Source organism: Festucalex cinctus, chromosome 12 (genome assembly GCF_051991245.1).
Source record: "Festucalex cinctus isolate MCC-2025b chromosome 12, RoL_Fcin_1.0, whole genome shotgun sequence".
NCBI lineage: Eukaryota > Metazoa > Chordata > Actinopteri > Syngnathiformes > Syngnathidae > Festucalex > Festucalex cinctus.
The window spans coordinates 18,139,834-18,157,161 of NC_135422.1; the positions used below are offsets into that span (position 1 = coordinate 18,139,834).

Consider the following 17,328-nt stretch of genomic DNA (forward strand, 5'->3'; position numbering starts at 1 on the left):
GTGCTTTTTCCTCCCCAGTGGAGCGCTTTTTGTTACCCCTTTTGCCTTGTGCCCTTTTTCCTCCCTAGCGGAGCGCTTTTCGTTGTCCCCAGTACCTTTTGCCTGTTTTTTCCCTCCCCAGTGGAGCGTTTTTAGTTATCCACCTTTTGATTCCCCTTTCTCCTCTCAGTGTGAGAGGAGACAGTTGCTGACCGGCAATAAACCTGTTGCCTTTGTGGCCAACCTTTATCCTGCGTCTGGGTCCTACCTCTCCTCGTCGTGACAGTCTGTTAGCTCAACATTAGCTCGTAAATGTATTAGTTATTAGTATACATATCAGTTGTTAGCAATAAGTTTGTTTTTACTTAGTTAGATACTTAGTTAGCTATACATTTGTTGTTAGGGAGACAGTTGTTAAGATATATATTACATGCATTTGTTTCGATGTTAGCTGTCGGCTAGACATTAGCTAGATTTTATTTGTTAGTTACAAGTTGTTCGCTCAACTTGCGCGGGCACTTAAATAGAGCACTAGTTCTTTGGTTATTGCTTGACATTGGCTAGTTAGTTAGCTATATGTTGTTAGATGGGCATCAATCTTTATTTAGTTAGATGTTCAGTTGTTTGCAAGACGTTAGGTTTTTCTTAAATTAATTGCTAGCTAGTTGTTTATTAAACATTATCTAGACATTAGTTATCTTTTTAGCGAAAAGCTGGTCACTTTTAACAGTAATGTAGAAGATAGACAAAGTTAATTAAGATACTTCAGATAGCAGAACCCCCATGATAATGAACGATGTGCGCTGCTGACAGTAAAAAAACCCAAAAAAAACTACGAAAACAGAAAACAAGCTGTTGTGCTTGGCGAAGTAAAAATAAAAATAGGTCTTGGGCAATAAAAAAGGACTTCACAGGTTCTCGTTATACGTGAAACACAAACAAATTTGACTTCAATTAATTGCTTTTTTCTTGTCTTCTTCAACATGCTGATGAAGATGATGATGGCGACAGATTGCTTGGCGTCCTCGTTGCAGCTGGGAGGCCTGACGGCCGCTTAGGCGGAGGGGGGAAAAATCAGACAACAAAAGCGTTTTCCCCCATGAGGACCTGTCTTTCATGATTAAAAACCACAAACGTGTTCTATTTGAGGGCCTGAGGACCTGTCTTTCATGATTAAAAACCACAAACGTGTCCTCTTTGATGCATGGCGGCCACAAAAGACTACGTTAGACTTTTGTCACCTCAATGTGAGGCTAACGAACAATTAAATTGTAGCTATCGACTAAACAGCTGCCTTACATCTATCACTACAAACTAACGTGTAACGAACAGCAGCTAACGTATAGGTAAAAACTAACAACTCAGTCCAGCTAACAACTAGCTTACCGCCAATTATTAACTGACCTCTAACTAACAGTTAATGCCGAGCTACAGCAAACTACTCAAAATCAGTTAACGGCTAACATTTAGATAACAGCTAACTAGCGTGTAACTAACAACATACCCCAAACTGACAATGAAGAGGGGCTGGCCAACTTCTCCCTGATTGAAACAAAATTTCCCGTCCGTTAGAAAAATGGCAACGTTATTCTCTCCAGACGCAGCACATTTAGGACTTTCTGCTATACCGACGAGAATACTTGTAGTTTTGTCTCAAATAAAAGCAAATGGATCTCCTGGCGACCTGCTTATATACTTGTTTTTTGTTTTTCTTTTTGTTTTTTTGTTCAGGAGTTGCAGACAAAAACACCCGAGGGCAGAGAATAAAAATAATCAGTCTGGCATGTTGATGAGGGAAGAGGGGAAGGCAGCACCAGATGGGAAAAGACAGACGAGAGAAGTCAGGCAGACGGATAGACGGGAATGACAGTCACATAGACACAATCACATTGAGCGGGTGGGCTTTTCATGGCTCACGTAGCGTAGCATGGGAACATTGCGGCAAACAGTCGGAATATTCATCACTCCAGGACAGAAAGTGGGCCAGCAATGTCCCGAACGGAACGGTCGCCGTCGCCCGTCGCTCCCTGGCTTCCAGCCAATCACAGAGCAGAGTAAAAAGGGAAAAAACAAAAAACAAAAAAACACTGACGGCTTGATTGACAGCCGCACCAACACGCACAGAAACTAAAGTTAAAGAAACTAAGTAGCTGAAGTTTCAGAGCCAGACAACTGTTAAGGACTAGCAAGCAACTAACATGTAGCGAACTACAACTAACAGCTAGCAGATAACATACCATAAACTGCAAGAACATTTCCACACGCGGATGGGATGATCTGAAGTTGGTGAAGTGGGCACTTGGACCGTGCATACGTGTGACACTGTCCACGAAAATAGTCCCTTTTTGTCTGGTTAACAGTTACAATCAAATGTTCAGTTAACAACAATCATACCCTATACTTAGCAACAGTTAACATCCTGCTAAGAACCACAATTAACAAAAAGCTAACGCATAGCCAACAAATAGCTAACTGCTAACGTCTACCTAACAGCTAACATATAGGTTATTAACAGTGTTGCCACAGTTACCTTGAAAAAGTAACTTAGTTACTTTACTGATTACTTGGTTTTAAAAGTAACTAAATTGCGTTACTGATTACTTGATTTGAAAAGTAACTAAGTTAGATTAAAAGTTACTTTTTTAGTTACTTTCAGCAGCTGCCGATAACACCATCTCAACATAAAAATAATGCAGTAGAAACGGAGTTCCAAATACTTTATTGAAAGTGCATTTTTAACATGAAAATAAAGGTTTTTTTTTATGAAAAACAAAATAGGCAGTCTCTCTTGACTTCTTGTAACGTCAATACTTTTTATAAAACAAAAAATAAAAATCTAGCCAGGTTGAAAATGAAAATCCCCTAAATTCCTCTATTGTTTGTTTGTTCCGCTATTCCAGTGTGTACACATGTATCAGTTTAAATATTTATTAGTAGTTATTGACAGTTATAATTGTTTTTTGGTTTGTTTGTTTTTTCTCTTCAAAATAAGGATCAGGAAAACAAAAGGTTGATAATTTAATGTTAAATATAAATATTTAACCTTTAGACAGACACCAACACAATTAAACAGAATATTTGCACATTGTGAAGTATTTCAGAAACATAAATTTAAGACATGAAATAAACCTACCGTCCAGCCAAAAGAAATATGAAGCCACCTTATGGAACAATAAATCTATCAAACACATTTTAACCACTTAATATATGCAAAAATATTTCCAAAAGTTCATTTCCCTTTTTAATCAACAATTTTTGTATTTAACAATTGTTTTTTCTTTTGTCATCACTTTCATTTTTGGTTAATGTATGGCATCTTTTTTTGTTTTTTTAATCTGAGACACGATGATGACCACAGAATCACTACTGTTTATATTTTGTTTTTTGGGCTGTCGTAATCGCGGGCACGTCTCAGTTCTCCTATCTGCTGCTCATGCTAGTTGTAGACATTGACAGGGAGCCACAAACTGAGAAATGAGATACTTGCAGTGTGCTTTTAGCTTAGCTGGTGTGTTGGCTGTGGGACATACCTGTGTCGTTTGAATCCATGCATTGGATCGTCACGGGAGTTGTTCTTTTTGGCTCGCGCGCAGTACCAACGCCGGCCCGGGACATACAAGTGCACCGAGAGGACTCGATAGCCATGGGAAATACCGAGATGTACGGCACCGGCTTCTGCTAACTGTCTCCATTTGTATGTTGTCACTCGTTGCGCGCGCGCGCCGTGTCGCGAGCACGGAAACACGGAAGTAGCTTGAATGGTGATGCTACTGAAATGTAAACAAAACAAGTAGAGCACGGCGCAGAACTCTTGCTATTGTTATGAAAACCATAAAGCCTCACTCGCAACCGATACGGTCGTTTAGCTCCCCTTGACGAACGATGGTTCGGTCGAATCGTTTTTTTGTTCCACCCCTACTGAAAACGTAACTTGTCTGATGTCACTCCCCCTGGCGAGAGGGCGGAGACGACCTCATCCCATAATGCTTCACGGACCAGTTGAGGATGGAAATAAATTATTTTTTTTACCACTTTTATGGTCCATAATGCACACTTTTTTTGTTGTGTTGTGTGCCTGTTGGTTAATAAAACTAGTAGTAAAAGTATCATCACTTTTGTTTTGAATGTGCAAACCATTCATGACCAGACCATGGCTGAATTCAGTGTGGTGATCAATGACTTCTGCCTCATCTTCGTAGTTAGCAGTAGTTGTTTGTGACTGTTACAACAGTGAGATAGTTTGCCTTCTTCATGAAAATGTGGAGTAACGCATTGATTCTCTGGACAGTAACTTTAATCAGACTACTTTGTAGAATAAAGTAACGCGTTAGACTATTAGTTACTTTAGAAAGCAACTTTTTTGAGTAACGCGTAACGCGTTACCGGCAACACTGGTTATTAAAAACGAAGTTCTAGCAAACAATAAACTACCAGCTAATATCTGGCAAACAACTGAAGTCAGGCTCACTACGAACGTCTTACTTGATGTTTTGATTGCAAATAACTGTCTAAAATTAGTATTGTGTAACTTGGGACCAACCGTCTAAAACCTAATCTCTTGCTACAACCTAACAAACATCTAACTGTAAAAGTGGACAGGGGCGTGGTGCTCATTGAGAAAAAACACGTTTTCCAGGTTGGTCACACTACAAACCTTCGCTGCCACCGTATCACTGGCTTGGGAGAACCTGAGCATGCTGACCGCTGAGCTGAAAAAGCCCAGGGCCACCAGCTCACTACTAATGTACTCTCGCACAGCACAAGTTGGCATCCATTAAATAATTAACAAGCATCGTCTGGCTAACCACTAACATTTGCTAACAGCTAGTCTGGAAAACAACAATCAAGTGTTTGAACTAAAAACAAACGATTAGCACAAAAAAATCAGTGCAATAAGTGTATCATTAGCAAAGTGACCTGTATCTCTTTAATATCTTATAACGTAAACTAGTACGATCTACCTATCCAGGTCAGGACCACTTGGTCCAGATAATACAGCTCGTGACAGCATGATGGATGGTCTACGTGCTAACACTGACTCAGGACCTCTTATGTGACTGCACTCCTTTTTATTTCACAGTAGATGGTTTTATTGTAAAGGGGATTATTGAGGAGGCTACTGAGGGGCCTACCAGGCGTGCTAGAAGGGGAGCTACCAAGTGGACGTGATCACCTTGATGAGGATGCTCAAGGTTCAGCGCATTTTAGCTAGCAGGCGGGACTGCGGCTCCTCCATTAAGGTACACTAATTGGTCACATTGGAACCCGATGTTGTTGACACCCTGACAGCTCCCTCTCCCCACTTCTTAGCTGCAAGTTCTTAGCTAGACATTAGTTCTAGTTAGCTAGACATTAGTTATCTGTTTGCCAGATATTAGTTGTTAGCTAGATATTAGTTGGGAGTTAGTTATTAGCTCAGCGTTAGTTGTTTGCTCTGTATTGATAAATACACATAAATTGTTAGTTAGACATTATTAATTAACAGCTTGTATTTTTGGTTCATTTTTAGTCCACCTTAGTTGTTAACTCAATGTTAATTGTTAGCCATATCCCATATGTTAGTTGTTCATTCTTAGCAAGATGGTATTGGTTTGACTTTTTTGTAGCTCATTGTTAGCCAGACCATAGATTGTTAGCTAAACTTTTGCTGGTTGTTGCTCGATGGCGGATGCTACTTTTTAGTTAGACTTCACTAAATTAAATTTTAACTTTTTGCTGTTCGTTAGTAGTTAATTATGAACTAGGTGTTGCTTGGTCGGTAGTTATCTGGGCTTTGTTTTTTGTGCTTATCTGGAGGTTACCCGATGTTAATCTTACTTGTTAGCTGGATGTTAGTTGTTGCTTACAAATCAAGTTTTAGCTAGATGTTAGATAATTGTTTATAGTTACACATTAGTTGTGAGTTAGTTGCATTCCTGATGTAAGTTTTCGCCTCTATTTGTCATTATTTGTTAGCTACAGGTTAGTCGTTAGTGTAATGTTAGTTCTAGCAGACATTATTTTAGTTTTTAGCAATACCTTAGTTGTCTTGTTAGCTATGACATTAGTTCTTAGTTGTTAGCTAAAAATTAGCTTTTACCAAGACATTAGTTGCTAGCCCTATATTAGGTTAGTATACCCATGATGAATAGAATTTCCTACTAAACGTTTGAGGGCTTATTGTTGTTTGTACTGTTGTTTATTGTTGCGCTGCGTCGGTTGTGATCCAATCACAAACACTCTTCAAAATAATGGTCGTGGTGAAAGGAGGTTGACGTGATTCACGGCCAGCTTTCAAATCTCATCGCAGCGTTTAGTTTAGTTTAGTGCCACCGCAGGGGAAACATTTCTTTTCTTCCTTTTCTTTTCCATTACGCTTCCACTGAAGAAGAAGGAAGCTTCCCCGTCCGTCCTTTGCTTCGGTGTATTGTACCAGGCAATGCTGCGCACGCTTGTAATGATTTGTCAGGAAAGCATGCATCATCGAGTATCATCATGTATCATCCCACAAACAGCCGCGGGAGCACACGGCTTCTACTCTTGCTTCTTTTCCCCCCATGCTCTTGTGTAAAGTGCAGCTGTGACAAAATAGCCGGCAACCATTTTGTAATAGTTTTGTTATAAGAGAGTACCTTTTCATTGGTTGTTAAAAGATCACAATTGGTGTGAATCATTAGTAAAGTGAATGGTAATTAAAGTCAATCATACAGCTAAATATGTGTTGTTAGCTCGATGTTGGTTGTCAGCGAGATGTATTTTTGTTGTTAGCTAGATGTTTGCTGGTAACTTGAGGTTAGTTGTTAGCTTGATGTTAGCTGTCTGCTAGTTGTGCTTGCCATTGAAGTGAATCGTAATTTAAGTGAATCGTATTGCTAAATATTAGTTGTTATCTTAATTTGTATTTCTGGCCAGTGGCCATCCATCCTGTTTGAAGATTACCAAATTATCATCTTCCGGCCCTCAAAGGGAAGTCTTTCATCTTAATCTGGTGTCTTGCCACTTAACTTCCTGCTTTCCTTGAAATACGTTTTGGCTTCGCAATTCGAACTGTCTAGCTAATTGCTGCACACTCCGTCTGCTTGACTTGAGGTCATACGATCACGTTTGGATTTAAATCAAATGAAGCCCCGAGTGGAAAAACAACGCAGCGGACACGGCGCGTTAGTCCCAACAGCTGTGCTGCTCGTTAAAAATATGGCGGCGATGTCGTGGGCCATATGATCATCGTATCCATACGAGGCAAATAAAGCCTGTTTACTGCACAGCAGGCATTTCTGTATTCATGTGTTCCAGAGATCCTCCTCTTCATTTTCCTTTTGTATCGTTTCTCACTTCCACCTAGTCAATATGTCTCCACTTTGACTGACAGCACAGTAAAAGTCAACAACCCGGCATGGATGCTTAACATTAATCAGCTCCAACCTCAAAAGATAGGTGCTTAGTGCACTAAGATATTATACTAACATGCTAAATAGGGTATGCTAACATATAGCAAGAGAGCAAACTTGCCAGTGCACGATCTACGGGATCTGCACGATCTCAGTTCGGCCATCTTGGATTGCTAACCTACGACAACTACACTCGGACAAAGCACGTAGAAATAGCGATGTGGGTGCTCTCAAGCGCGTCGAGAAATAAAAATTAAAGGAACCAGGGGAAGAAAAGTTACATGTTTTTTTGTTAACTAACTATGCTGTCTGCTCGATGTTACTAAATATTGCCAGCTCGTTAGACAATTGTTAGTAAAGAGGCGTTAGCTAAATGTTTTTAGACATTTGTTAGTTGTTAGCTAGAAATGAGTTACATTTTGTTAATTTACTAAATATTTGTTGTTGTTGTTGTTGTTTTTTTTAGCAGTTGTTAGCTAGATGTTATTTGCTTGATCATGGTTTGTTATTAATTAAGTTATCGCTACATTTGTTTTTAGTTGTTAGCTTGATTTTTACTCGCTGCTAGCTAGATGTTAGTAATCTCAGATATTATTATTAGTGACTACATAGACTTTATTAGCTATTAGCTTTCTGTTTGTAATTGTCATATTTTAGCTAAATATTAGTTTTCAACTAAATATCAGTAGTTTACCAGATGCTATTTATTCGTTGGCTAGATATTTATTATTAATCGTGTGCTAGATAGTTGTTGGTTGGGTTAAGGTTCGTTAGATGTTAATTCAACTCGTGCTATTTTCTGCTGGCTAATAAGTAATATTAGCTGATGTAGCTCGAAGTTTTAAGCAGTTTGCTGGATGTTCGGAATCTGTACATTTTCTTTATTATAAGCTAATTTTTTGTTAACTGCACATTGCAGTTAGCTAGGTGTTGTCTTTTGGCTTGATATTTACTGTTTACAGTCAAGTGTGTATAGTCAAAGAAATGGGAGAAATTATACTTGCCTGAGTTACTGCATGCAAATGCTGAAATAGTGATCATTATTTATTGGCTAGATATTTTTGTTAATCACATAAAAAAATAACCATGAGAATATCAGGTAGACATGACAGGTCCCTCATATGCAAATACTAAGCTGTTGAGATGAAATAACGAGGATCACACTGGTTAAAATATCACAGCATGTCATGGCAGTACTCAGATAGCATGCAAATATTTCCTCTCAGCATTCATCAATGATGTTCCCGATCAGAGTCGGCCCATTAAAGCGGGAATGGAGCTCCTGGAGAAGTGTGTAGCCATGTGTGCTCCCTGGAGATAATTGGGACCTTTTCCCAGGTGATTACCTTTCCCGGGGAGTTAGCATCAAAGCGAGGCCGCTGCGGTGGCCTGTGCACTAATCTTTACGGATCAAGTGAACTCACAGGAACCCCTGTCCCCCCCCTTCGTGTTGCCTGCTACCCCCTGCGGGGTTCCGACCCACCCGAAAACGATGTCACAGCTCAGCTGCCCTCGTCGGTTCAATCAGATTGCAAAGATTAGATGAACGTCCCCGTGTGCAGTCCCAACGTCAGTTGATGTCCATTTGGAGGGATTTTCCCGCCGGGGAAAAAATGAGCTGCAGGCGTACGCATTGGACTCGGGAACAGTCAGAATAATGATTGTTTGTAGTTCTTGCAAAATATATATATATATATATATATATATATATATATATATCAGAAATGACGAAGTGTTTGGGCTTAGAACAGTAATGGCAGACTATTTCCAAACAAGCCACATACTTTGTTCTTTGAATGAATTGGAATCAATTTAGCAACGGTGTTGCTATTACGTACGTTAGAAATAAATAATGACAATCAGAATAAGGAAAGTAGAATTCCCTCTGTAATTGTGCATGCTGAAACGAGGAGTTAAAAAAACAATAATGCTGGTTAATACAATATTGTGATGACAGAGAAATGTTTTGACCCTTCGTAAATGCTACGATCTCATAGGGATACCCCCAATTTGTGTAAAAATGTGAAATTGACATAGGAAGTTTCTGCCTGACAGTGACAATTGCTTCCTGTCACCACACTACGGTACACCCTATAACCCATCTGGTTTAGTTGCTTGCACCCAGTTTTACCAGGCCTGACTAGGTTTCTTGGTGGGTGTCTTCAGCAATCACGGCCTGTCCCGCTTGCCCGTCCGATCCTCATTCATTTTGTCTACGATGACCTAAAACGGCGCAGCTGTGGGCTCCCACGAAGGTAATGTCAATGGAACCTTATCTGCTGAGCTCGCCTTTGAAATGTTTGGCCTTTGAAAAGTAATAGCACGCCATTCTCAAACAAGTTGAACATTTTAAAATGGAATCCGTTCAGCGACTGCGCCGCTATTAACTGTGAAAAGGAAATAACACTAATAGCAACAACCAGAAGAACATGTTTGTCCTTGTCGTGCGTTTATGAGAGCAGCTTTAATGAGGATATACATAACAATATATCCCCAGTAGTCAGAGATCCGAGCGCAATCGCAAGGTTCAGTCTTTGTCATTCTCGTCGTCTCCCGGCCGACATCTGCTCACGGACACGGCACTTTGAATGCAAAACGTCCAGCTCAAGGCCTTTTCCCCGGTGCGCCCGCCTCTGAAGGCGATGCTGGAGCCAGGCTACATTATTCACCGGCGCGATTGAAGCGGAACCCTCACGAGAGCCGGCGGCCCATTGGAGGACGCGCACTCGACCCGGCCTTCTGCTCTGCCCGCACATCCTCTGCCGTCGATAAATCCCGACGCTGCTGAGGCGCATGCTGAGCAGCTAGCTACCCGTTCTTCCTCCTTCCTCCCCGTGGATGACGCCGGGTATTCCGTGAGCTCACTTTACAAGCACGCAGGCGGTAATGCAGTAATAGAAGTGTGCGACCACATCGCGATAAAAGCGACGGGAATGTGCCCTTGGTTGCCCGCCTGGTGGAGAGGAGCTAACGTCGAATTTTACACGCATTTACTGCACCGCTGCAACAGAATCGCTTTGTATGCGGCGTCATTACATTTGTCTCTGATGGAAAGAGAAACTGCAGCGGGAAATCATTTTTAGGATGGCATATGACTCTGAATATGACATATTCAATTCAGGGGAACATGCCTGAGGCATCGAAACATCAAAGATGTTTTTTTGTGTTTGAACTGGGAAAAATGAAAAACAATAGCACACATTTCCTGATTCAGCCACACATTTTGTTCTCTGAATGCACCGGAATCCATTTAGAAATGTCACTGCTATAAGAACGACATATTCTCTTAGGAAAATGAGCTAAAATTGAACATACTTGTGTTATTGAAGCATCAAAGGAAAAAAAAAAAAATGAACGCCCGAACAGAGAAAAATGATGACGAAAACGATTAAGCAGCACATTTTGGTCCTTAATTGCGTTTGAATCAATTTAGCGAGAACAAAATTCGGTTTTCACTAGTAAAACAAGCTAAAACAGAGCATACTTGCGTTGTCGATATATCAAAGGAAAACTATTTATGTTTGAACACAGAAAAACGAAAAGCAATGGCACGCATTCCCTGATTCAGCTGCACATTTTGGTCTTTGATTGCGTTTGAATCCGTTTAGCGATGATGTTACTATTAAGCTCCAAATGAGAAAATGAATATTCATAATCGTAAGAAGAAATGCTTCAAGTGTGTCTGTATGATTAGATGTCAGCTAGAATAGTTAAAGACGTTACATTATAATGCTGCTTTGATATCGGAAATTGAACACGCTTGCACACAAAAAAAGTTGTGAAAAAAGAAAAGCAATGGCACAACTGTCCTAATTGAGCCACACATTTTCTTTTAGACTGCATTGGAATCCATTTACTGGGGGCCATGCTACTTAAGTGCATTAAAAATTTGCAAAACGATAACAACCAGAAAAAAAAAAAGAAGTTGCTTGTATAATGCCACAGATTTGTATACTGCATGCTTGCATGCGTGTGAAAATACTGCACTGGAAAATCATTTATAGGTCACATACGACTGAATTTAGGGACATAGACAATTCAGGAAAACATGCTTGCATTACTGACACATCAGACAAGAAGAATGAACAGAAAAAAATGAAAAACAATAGCTCAGACAGCCGAAAAAAAGTCGAAGCAAAATTTCTGCCTTGATGTTTTGCAGCTTCACTTCAGTCACGTGTGCGCTTCCGACAAGAAAAAAAATGGCGAGATAGCCAGGAGAAAAAGTCCGTAAGAGACGGAAAATAAAAATATCCAAAGTTGGGGATCATTTCACACTTAAAGAAGAAAGTGCAATGTGACTACTGTAAAGCAGGATTGCCGGCAGCACCAAGTTTTGTCTACTTTGCCAAGAAAACATTAGATATCGATGCTCGTCAGGTTAATACTGTATAGTCTGCCAACACCAGGTCCCTTTTTTAACACACATTCAACATCACAGATGTTGCACAACGGTGCACAATGTGAAGATGGTGACCGCAAATGGGAAGAAAATAATACCCGCATATCACATGTACATTTATTTTTTTATGTCTTGGCATTGCTGTTTAATAATACAAAATCAATTATTATCCGATTACTCGATTAATTAACAGGATAATCAGTAGAGTACTCAATTCTATAACTAGTCAAATGCTGCAGCGCTATAACTGTAAATCATAAAAAACAACAACAAAAGAATATGAACAGTAAGGTGTACATTAGGGGTGTGCCAAAAAATCGATTCATAAAAGAATCGAGATTCTCATTTATTAATCGAATCGAATCAATATTAATATTCAAAAATCGATTTTATTTAAATTGGAAATGAAGAAGAAGGGGAAAAGGCAGTTGTAGCCCACATGCTGTTTTTGTGGAAAAAGGCACTTACAATACAAAATTAATAAAGGTTTAAACAAAAACAAAAAAAGACACTTTAATGTCTCTATTTGTCATTTTTTCTTGCAAAGCAGACTGGAGTAGATCATGACAATGTTGTGCATATCTGTAAATTGAAGCAGAAATCATTTGGCAATCAAATCATTTTGAATCGAAAATCGATTCTGAATCGAATCGTAGATCCAAAAATCGTAATTGAATCGAATCGTGAGACAGTCAAAGATTCCCAGCCCTAGTGTACATACTTGCGACACCAAAACATCAACAACAAAATACCTTTGGACTCAGAAAAATTCAAATCAATAGAAGGTATTTCCTGATGATTCAAAAGCAGATTTTGTTCTTTGTGGTGCAATCTGTTGAGAGAAAAATCAAAATTACAAAAACAAAGTTGTAATCGTAACAGGAAACCTCATACACTTGCATCAACAAAACATAAATGGAAAAAAAATAAGTTTGAGCTGATAATAACGAAAAATAATAGCACACACGTGCTAATTAAGCTGCACATATTGTTCTTTGAATGCATTAAATCCGTTTAATGATGTCGCTGCTATTAAGTGCGATACAAACGATAAAAACTAAACAGAAGACGTAACAAGGTGGAGATGGTGCTTCGGTGAAATGAATGCTGAGAGTTGATTGTTGGCTTAAAATGATTTTTAACGCCGCTTAATACAACATCACGGCAACATCACAGCTTTTTCCGTCCAAGCAAATGCATCTTTTCCTTGATTCCGGAACCAGAAGAGTGAAAGCGAGGCTGACTTGTTGTTTTTTTGCGCAGTCCACAAGTGTCCAACGTGTGACGGACGTGCTTGAACATTGAGTTGAAGCGCCTGAGAAGGTGGCAGCTCCTCGCGGAGGACGAGCTGTCAGCACTCAGGCACTCAGCGGCGCACCGACGGGGGCGGGCGGGGTGCACCGTCTGCAAAAAAAAAAAAAACATCCAAAATTCACACATACACTCACTCACACCTTGGAAGCCGACGGTAGAATGCTAATATGTGCGGTCATGCAGGATTACAGCACAGATGTTTTGGGGGGTACTTTAAAGCCCTAAAAAAGAAAAAAAAAAAGAAAAAAAAAAGTAATGTTTCGAGAGTTTTCTCTGCGGTCGCTGGGCGCTGATGAATTATTGCTGACTTAAAAATTCAACCACCTCGCACATGTTGCGTTTTTTTTTTTTTTTTCCTCCACCCATCCCAGCCCAGGGTGACTTGACTGATATTTTATTTAGCTTGTTTATTATTTCATGTTAAGCACACAGCCTAGAGATACACGCGTAACAACTGAGGCACACACCCTCTCCTCCTTACACACACGAAAAAGTTTCAAAGAACCCGTAAAGTGAATTCTGAGATTTTTTTTTTCTTCCCAAATACATGATACATTTTGAAGATCGGAAAAAAAAAAAAATGTACTCAGAGTGTGGTAATCCCATGCAATTGCGTTGTGCGGTTAGCTAACTAGCATCTTCCCCTCACATAGTCCACTAATGTGGCTGCTTTAGAGTGCCTCATTGTTGGCCGTGAGTGTGTGCTTGTCACGCAGAGAAAGAGCGAGAATGGGGGTAATTATTATTAATTTTTTAAGTCAGACTTGACAACCGGTGGTTGGACAAGATCTTTGCACTGCTGTGGCCGCTTTAGAACGCCTCGTTGTTGTGCTGTAGAAAACCTGAAGGGATGTTTTCTAGCTACTGGAGGCTTTGAGTGGATATATTGTTATAAGGAACATGGTAGATGAAGTCACATCCATTTTTCAGGGGGCGCGGTTTTACATAGAGCGGACACGCCCACAGCATTTGAGACCAAATGACAATAAGATTTTGAAGTCTCATTTTATATACTTGGCGATTTTTATTAATTTTTTTCAATCATTCAAATTTGGCAGGGTTGTTATCAAAACTATCAAAACTAATATAAACATGTCACAGAATGAACAAAATAAACATTTTTATTTTATTGAGTTTTAGAGCTTTATTATTGAATATTTTTGTTAAGAGTTACATTTTTATCAGGGAAATTATTTAAGTTTTTTAATTGTGGGAAAACGGTCATTTATTGGATAAACACAATGTAAATGTGTAATTATTAGCTTGCACACAACACAGTCTGGGAGTCTCTACTTTTGAATTTTATTGTTTTATTGAAGAAAAAATATTGCGTGGAAAAACACAGTGTAAATATGTACTGTAACTATTATACAATACTGCCATTCCATTATTTATTTATTTATTTATTTATTTAATATTGCACACCCCCTATGGCGCCCGCATCACAGTTTGGGAGTTAAATGTTATTGTTTTATTGGGAAAAAAATAAAATAAAATAAAAATTGTTGGTCAAAACACAATGCAAATGTGTAATTATACCCGGCCGCCATTACACTTTTAATCTTGCGTATCCCCAGGGGTGCACTCGCATCCGTTTGGGAGTTCCTGGTATTGTTTTATTAGAGTAAAAAAACACTCTTGGGAAAAACTGTAAAAAAAAAAGTGTAATTGTTTAACAAAAGTGCCCTCACGCTGTTAGTCTCGCACACCCCCTGGAGGGTGCTCAGGCAGTCGGAGAATTCCTTGTTTTGATTTCAACACACTGAATAAACACTGCAAACATAAAATGGTTCGACAAAACCGCCATTCCACTTTTCGCACCCCCTCGTGCAACCCACAGTTTGGGAATCCATTCCCGACGGTAAACAACGTTAGGAGGGGGATGACGTCGTCTTTTCCTTGTGGCAATCGCACAACTTTGGAAAGAAGAGTCACTTTTGTGGACTGCAGTTTAGTGCTTAATTGGAGTGCAAGCGAGCTGAGCTGGCGGGCGCCCACTCGCCTCCTGCGCCCACGTTTCTGTTCCTGCAAGGGCGGTAGAAAAAAAAAAAAAAAAAGGTTAAATCTGCAGGCCTCCGGCTGCTTGTCGAGTACGCTGTAACCTCTGACACGCAGTTTGACGTCGCCTTGTGCGAGCTATCGCGCTCGTACTGTACACGGAGCGTCTTCAAGGGTGTTGTGAGTCTTCGGAGCTGTTAGAGGCAATCGGAAGAAATCTATAAGACGGGTCTGCTTGTCAAGGACCCCTGGAAATGTTGAAAGTCATCCTAAAATGTTTGCTTCGATAGAAAATGGAGGACTTACTGTATCTTTTCAGACATGGGTTCTTGAGAGTTTTTTTTGTTGGTTTGCTCACGAAAGACATGTCTACCAAAGTTCAGGTTGCTAAGTTGAAGTGGCTTCATGGGCTGAATTAAATATATATATATATATATATATATATATATATATATATATATATATATATATATATATATATATATATATGAAGTAAATGCACAGCTGAAAAAAAAACTCTTTAAAGCTTACTGGTTGACTTTCCAGTGACTTTTTAGGCATGGGTTTTTAAGACTTTTTTTTGTTAGTGTACTCATGATAGGCAAGTCTACTAAATTTTATATAGCTATCTATGTCAAAAACAATATGGACCCACAGAGCAAAAACTCTTGCATCTAACCAAAATGGCAGAGTTCCTGTGCCTAGACTTTACGACTTGAGACTTTTTTTTGTGGGTCTACTCATGACAGACATGTCTACCAAATTTAATGTTACTAAGTGAAACTGTCTTAGGGGGTAAATTAAAACAAATAATCTGGAGAGACCCACAGAGCAAAATTGATGGCTTCAAACCAAAATGGCTGACTTCCTGTGTCTTTTCAGGCATGGGTCTTTGAGACATTTTTGTGGGTCTACTCATGATAGGTGTGTCTACCAAATTTCATGTTGCTCAGTGAAACTGGCGTCAGGGTCAGAATTAAAAATAATATGGAGGGACCCACAGAGCAAAAACAGCTGCTTCAAACCAAAATGGCAAACTTGTTGTGTCCTTTTGGGAATTACTACTTGAGACTTTTTTTGTGGGTCTACTCATGATAGACATGTCTACAAAGTTTGATGTTGCAAAGTGAAACTGGCTTCAGGGGCTGAATCAAAACAAGTAATCCGGAGGGACCCACAGAGCAAAAATGACGGCTTCAAGCCAAAATGGCTGACTTCCTGTGTCTTTTCGGACATTGGTCTTTGAGACATTTTTTGTGGGTCTTCTCATGATAGACATCACTACCAAATTTCATGTTGCTAAGTGAAATGGGCGTCAGGGTCTGGATTAAAAATAATCTGGAGAGACTCACAGAACAAAAAACGACTGCTTCAAACCAAAATATCAGCTTTCTTGGGTCTTTTCTTACACGACATTTTGAGATGTTTTTTTGTGGGTCTACTCCTGATAGACGCCTACTAAATTCCGTGGTGCTAAATTGATGGCTGTATTTTGTATATTATTATTTTTTATTCTAGCGGGAGCTTCAAAACAAAATAATTTACAGACTTCCTGTATCCTTTTAGACATGGCTTTTTGAGACTATTTTGTGGGCCTACAGTCATGCCTACCAAATTTCATGTTCCCAAGTAAAAGTGGCTTCTGAAACATTCTGAGATTTACCAGTGAACCATTTGCGCATCATCAAATTTCACGCAGATGCTTCGCCCGCATGCAATACTTCGCAGTTGAGTGTCGTCCGCGTCCACGACTCAAATTTAGTGGCAGTCGGACAAAATCAAGAGTATACATTTTTGTCTTTGACAAAATGACCACGTCGCCGAGTCATGCGATGAGACTGTTTTTGCTGAGTCATGAATCACGTGAACATGACAGCGCAACTTGTCTGCGTGCAACTTGTGGCGGCCGCGTCGGCATTGCGACGTGTCAGACCTCGTTAGCGCGTTAGCTCGTCTGGACCGCTTCCTTCCTTGTCAGCAACTTCGCAATCCTTGGATGACCTCCATTGTGCTTTGCTTTTAAGCTATCTGGTTGTTTCACTCATTCACTGGCTGCCATTTTGAGTGAAGCAACCCCCATCCCTCCTGGCTGTTTTACTGGATTTTGACTGATTTTGCAAGGCCCACAGAATATTATGTTCTAGTGCTATAAAAACATGGTACCTACCAAAGGAAAAATTAGCGTCTCTTCTTTCATTAGGAAAAAATACATATTTCTATCTGTTTCCTTTTTGCAGCAATTTGCATTAGAATATAGCTAAGTTTCAT

The 17,328-nt window shown here is 39.7% G+C and overlaps 1 protein-coding gene and 1 long non-coding RNA gene across 4 annotated transcripts in view; both read left to right on the forward strand.

Moving 5' to 3' along the window:
• Positions 1–1,505, forward strand: part of LOC144031527 (uncharacterized) — an 82,919-nt gene extending 81,414 nt beyond the window's left edge. Inside the window, exon 5 of the long non-coding RNA XR_013287547.1 lies at positions 975–1,505. This is a non-coding gene — a long non-coding RNA (uncharacterized LOC144031527). The remainder of the gene's footprint in view (positions 1–974) is intronic.
• gfra4a (GDNF family receptor alpha 4a) overlaps positions 1–17,328 on the forward strand; it is a 118,410-nt gene that overhangs the window by 23,380 nt on the left and 77,702 nt on the right. The window lies entirely within an intron of this gene.